We start from the raw sequence: 6,178 nt of genomic DNA, 5'->3' as shown, positions 1-6,178 counted from the left end.
TCAAGATGACTCTTTTAAGTTGACTGAATTATCCTTTGGACTTGAGAAAATTATAACTGAAATATCAGCAGCTGAATCTCTCTCTTAGTCATTCTGTGAGCTACTTTTTGTCAATTAAAAAATATGTATCGGCCGTCCGCCCCCGGAATTTGACGAGCTCTTACGAGACTTCGGCCTCTTCCCACATCGGGTGTTCATGGCAAGGAGAAGACCATGTTCAGCTCGAGCGCCAAGATCGTGAAGCCCATGGAGAAGCCAGATGAGTTCGAGTCTGGCATCTCCCAGGCTCTCCTGCAGCTGGAGCTGAACTCGGACATCAAGGCTCAGCGCAGGGAACTCAACATAACAGCGGCCAAGGAAATTGAATTTCGTGGTGGTCGGAAAGCTATCATAATCTTTGTTCCCGTTCCTCAACTGAAGTCTTTCCAAAAAATCCAAGTCCGGCTAGTATGCGAGTTGGAGAAAAAGTTCAGCGGGAAGCTTGTTGTCTTTAGTGCTCAGAGGAGACTTCTGCCTAACCCAACTCGAAAAAGTCACACAAAAAATAAGCAAAAGCGTCCCAGGAGCCGTACTCTGACAGTTGCGCACGACACCATCCTTGGGGACTTGTTCTTCCCAAGTGAAATTGTGGGCCAGAGAATCCGCGTGAAGCTGGACGGCAGCCGGCTCATCAAGGTGCACTTGGACAAAGCACAGCAGAACACCGTGGAGCACAAGGTAGAAACTTTTTCTGGTGTCTACAAGAAGCTCACGGACAAGGAAGTTAATTTTGAATCCCCAGAGTTTCAGTTGTAAACAAAAATGACTAAATAAAGTATAGTCACAGTTTCAAAAAATATACGTGTATATGCACATGTACGCACACTAAGCTGTTTTATTTTAACAAGGGGCTTATCTTAGAGCTTTGGTAGATAGAGATAAAATGAACTTGTATGCGTGTATAATAAATATATAATATTGAAGAAAATGCAACCCAAAATCTCAAGTTTAAAACATTTGACATTTTTCAGTAGTTGTCAGACTATTCTATTACAATTGATTAAGGGGGTTTTGAATCATTACTTAATTTTTTTTCATTCAACAAATATTTATTTGGTGCCAAGTAAGGCTAATCATCGTGTTGGATGCTGGAGCTACAAAGAAGAACAAGATAAATCCAGGTTCTCTGTGAGCTGCTGGTCCAGGAAAGGAATTGGATTGAAAAACAGCCAATTACCACAGAGCATGGTCCATACCACGATGGAGGAAGCGGGCGTTGTAGGGGAAGATGGGATGGTGCCTAATTCAAATTTAAAGGTAAAGGTCAGGGAAGATTTTCTGAAAAAAAGCCTGCCCCCAAAATGAAATCTCAGGATGAACAGGAGTTATTAGAATGAAGCAGCATAGAAAGACGGACCAGAAAAGCATTCCGGGAATCAGGGACAGCAGGCGCCTCAAGACAAGGCATCTTTTAGTATGTAGCCTAAAATGGAGAATGGAGGAGGGTGGCAGAGAAGGGAGGAGGGAAATGGTGAACAATAAGCCTGAAAGAAAAGCGACCGCTACAACAGACAGGGCCTTGTGAGAATTGGCCATGCAGCATTTGAAGCAATATCACTCTGATTGCAGAGAAAAGGTTGAAAGGATACAAGACCAGAAAGAGGTAGATCACTTAGGCAGAAATTTCAGAGAGTAAGGTGATAAATGGTGATGGCCAGAGCTAGAGTAATGGTAATAGAGATATAAAGACATGCCTGATTCAGGAGACATTAGGGGATGGAGTTAACAACACTGGATGATTGATCCTGAGAGAGTCAGCACATACTCAGAAAGGCTTGCAGAAAGGAGCCTTTGGAAGGAAATATGTGAATATCTTCTCGGTATGCTATACATTCTCCACAACTTGTGACGAGGTCTCCCTCACGTTGAAACCAGTTCAACAATTATCAACATGACTTGGAATTTTTATACAGCAAAAATCTCCCATCTCCATCTCAACTGACAGTCCTTTTTGTAGGACAACATTATAAGCAAAGCATGCCAAGCATTACAAAAGCACCCTGACTGTCCCTTAAAATTGATTGAAGTGACATTAGTCTGTGTTTCCTTGCATCTCCCCTTGGGACCTGCGACTCTTCAACACATAGTGGAAGGGACAGAAAAGGCTGCAATGATGTGCTGAGCAGACATTTGAAGACAATTTTGTGATAGAGATGATTGATTTCAACAATGACTAAGAAATAAAATAAATGCCTTTTATATTTTCCATTGCTCAATTAATGTTGTCTGTTCAAGAGAGTCAACATGTGCCTATTTCCTAATATAAATTTTTAAAGTGTGTCGCGTTAGGTGCCCCTAATAAGAAAGGAGGCCCATAAACATTTATTTCCCAGAAGACATCCGGGTTCATTTAAAACTAGAGAAAAGTTCCATCTGCAATGTTCCTTTTTTTCTTAACATAAAATTCATTTTTATTTTCCAAAAAAGAACTTTATCATTTTTATTGATTTTTTTATTATTACTAACTTATCACCTAAAGGTCATTATGAGGAAAGGCAGAACGCTGAAAATAGAATCAGTAAGAGAAAAACCAATAACGTTGAAATGGCATTCTGAGAAACGAAGCATCTTTTGAGGGAAAATAAAGCTCTTATAATCAGCAATCAAATGCATAAGCGAAAAGTTTGAAAACCTTAACATGTGTCCTATTCTGAGGGGCTGTCTCTGGATCTGGAGTTGAGGAGACAATGATACTCTGTGACCATTGACACGTTGTCTCTTGACTTTGGATGTACACATATATAAAGTAAATTATTATGTCAGATCTGTGCTTAATCATCTAATTACTTATGACAACAGAGAGGCTTTTCAGGTATACTTGATTCACTTATATATGTAAAGTTCGCAACCCTTGAAAGTTCTACAACTTACCATAGGGGATAAGATTTGAAATATTTACATAGCTGAAGAGGCTATGTGTGGCAAAAGCTATGACGTCAAAAGGAGCATTGATATGGGTAGTGCTGAATACATCTAACAAGAATTCTGATTGGAAATTTCATTTCATATTGCTCATTGACTAAGCTGTACCTGGCTTCTCAGGTCTACTGGACATTACAAACCTCATCTGGAAGTCTGCTTGCTTTTTCGTTTTTTTTTTCCTCCCAAGTGACTGAATTGCAACAACTTCTAGGAGACAGGTGGTTTCCTAATCCCAGCTCAATTTAGATCTATATAACAATGAATGCAACTAATGTTAACAGCTGCTGCTTTAACACAAGTGGTAAATTCAGTCTCCCACTCTACTTTTATCTCAGTTTACACAGACCTAGGAGGAAATATGTTGGGACTCAGAAGGCTCTCAGAATTTTTTTTTTTTGGGGGGGGCGGGAACTTTTTTTTCTCTTTCTTTCTCCCTCTCTCCCTCCTTCCCTTCCTCCCTTCCAAATCAGATTCTTGCTCTGTCTCCCAGATTGAAGTGCAATGGCATGATCACAGCTCACTGTACCCTCTATCTCCTGGGCTCAGGCAATCATCCTGCCTCATCTTCCTGAGTAGCTGGGACTACAGCTGCACGCCACCACACCTGGCAATTTTTAAATTTTCTGTAGCGATGAGGTCTTGCTATGTTGCTTATGCTGGTCTCAAACTCATGGGTCAAAGGACCCTCTTGCCTCTGCCTCCCAAAGTGCTGGAGATTACAGATGTGAGCCACTGTGCCTGGCTAGCTGGGAACTTTTCAGAAATCACCATAGCATCCAGTTTGTTTTGTTGTGTTTTATTTTGTTTTAATTATGTCATAGATGAAAACATTGGCAAAATGAATCCAAGTTAATTGTTATAGGAACAAAGTGTGGCTTGGGACATGAACTTTAGGGAAAAAAATCTGTAGGGTCCTTCAAAGAGGACAAGTCAATATTACTTAATTTAGGAGATGTTTCCTAAAAGGTCATGTGTATGGGCCTCGCTGTGGCTCAGAATACATTCTTCTTGTTTGAGATCAGGTAGGATCAGATCCTAGGCAGAGGGTTATTGTGTATACCTTGTTAGACTTTCATCTTTGTGCCAGCTGAACATTATTTAATAATACATTAGAAGGTCCATCATCATCCTTAGAATGCAATGGCTTTTAAGTCAATCTCTCCCATTAGCTCTTTCTCATTTCTGTACTTCAAAGGTTGTTGATGACATCACAGTAGTCACATCAATAAATCTTGTCAATAAAGCTATGTGCTGTTTATTATATTTTCAGAGGAAAAGAAACATATTTTGCTATATCTTACTCTTATTTCATGGATGATATCCTTTTTTGCATTTACTGATAATTGACCTTTAAATCTAGGAACTACCTATATTGCACAAATTCAAGCTGTACCTGCACTAAAAAGTATTCGTAAAATGTACCAACTTTTAGCGTACTCTTCCCTAACTGATAGGGTATGTAACTGTCCAGGCCATAGCTCTGATTTATGGCCTTTGGTATTTGGAATTAGTGTTTTCTCTTATATAGAGTTTTGTTTCCACATTTACATCATTGGCTTCTCCTTTTCTATTTTTTTTTTTTTAAGTTTTAACACAAAGTTTACTAGTGTGAAGAAGAGAAAGAAAAAGGAAGATTCATGGCAGAGAGACCTGCCATGGGCAAGTTTCTCAAAAAGAAAAACGCCCATCATGGGCTTCTTGAGAGCAGGTGCTGTGACTTGATTTGCTCTGCATCTCCTGCACCTAGCACAGCTTAACTACATAGTAAGTAACTATTTGCTTGTAGCAAAATGTGTAAAGTTTTGAATCTGTGTGGCTCTAGGACTAGGTCAGGAGATGGAAGTAAGAGAGACAACAAGAAAAAGTACAAAATTGGAACTTGCCAGGGAATTTTGTTTGCTTCAGTCCTCCCTGTTTCTCCCAGGCCCTGCAGAAGCCCTGTTTCTACTATAACTGGGAGAAAACATTTTAAGTTTTGAAGTAGACAACATTTTCATAGGCTCTAGAATGTAAACTCCCCGAGGGCAAGGGTTTTGCCTTTTTGTCTATTATTGTATCCATAATGCCTGCAACATTGCCTGATACACAGTAAGTACTCCATGGACATTTGTTGAATATATACAAAAGATTAAAACAATAACTTAAGGCAACAATTACCATCATAGGATGTCTGAGAAAGTAAAGGTTTGAAAGATACTCTAATTTCTTTATTCGACAAAGACAGAAACTGAGGCAACAGAGGAAGGAGAGTCTAGATCTTCTAACTCTTAGCTCAGCCTACTGATTTGGTTTTTCCTTTACATAAATCTTTAATAGAATTAAGAGACAGCTCTGTTACAAAATTACCTTCCAGTGATAATTACAATCTCAAGACCTATGTCTATTTAGTATAGACAGAATAATGTCCTAAGTACTAGACAAAAGAAAATAATTCAAGTAAGGGGTGTTTTGGAGACAGAATTCAAATTTCTCATTATGTAATCTGAATTAATGATGTTTTATCGTTTGCAATTAATAGCATCATACTCTATGATTCTCCTACCTGACAGTAGCACTGCTACAAAGATTGGTGTCAGGCAGCAAATTTTATTCCTAAACACAGAGGCTGCTTTAGCTGAAGGTGAGGATGACAACTAGGACTATTGACTTTTTGTTATTTTGAAAAAAAAAAAAAAGAGAGATCATAAGTGGCTACAGACAGGCATCAAAATGTTTCCCCTACAATGATGGAGCAAGGTCAGAAACTGTTACTCTTTAGAATTGAAATTTAAAAAGCTGTAGTTTAGAGTGGAGGAGAATAACAAATGCAGGAGTTATCTACTATAGCAGGTAGTTTATAAAAGGGCTGCTGAAATTAAGGGACTTTTTGAGACCTCATGAAGTTACTTGGGTAATTTTCAGATCCCATCAAGATTAAAATGTATGAAAACAAAAACCAAAACCTAGGCTCCTAAAAAGCCCTAAGGTAAAAATGACTTAGAAATAAGATGATCAGCCTGTAATCCTGTGCCTTTGGGAGGCTGAGGTGAGTGGATTGCCCGAACCCGTGGGTTCGAGACCCACCTGGGCAGTGAGACCTCATCTCTACAATAAATCAAAAAATCAGCCGGGTATGGTAGCATATGCCTGTAATTCCGTCTACTTGGAAGGCTGAGGTGGAAGGATCGCTGGAGCCAGCAGGTCGAGGCTGTGGTGGCCAGGAGCGGCCACTGCACTC

At 39.5% G+C, this 6,178-nt stretch overlaps 1 pseudogene; it reads left to right on the top strand.

Moving 5' to 3' along the window:
• The first annotated feature begins 213 nt into the window (after nucleotides 1-213).
• On the top strand, nucleotides 214-808 carry LOC103257314 (annotated as a pseudogene).
• Nucleotides 809-6,178: the final 5,370 nt, after the last annotated feature.

This window comes from Carlito syrichta, unplaced genomic scaffold, assembly GCF_000164805.1.
Source record: "Carlito syrichta isolate Samal-C Ts95f unplaced genomic scaffold, Tarsius_syrichta-2.0.1 Scaffold301641, whole genome shotgun sequence".
NCBI classification, from domain to species: Eukaryota; Metazoa; Chordata; class Mammalia; order Primates; family Tarsiidae; genus Carlito; species Carlito syrichta.
This window is presented reverse-complemented; position numbering and strand designations above follow the sequence as displayed.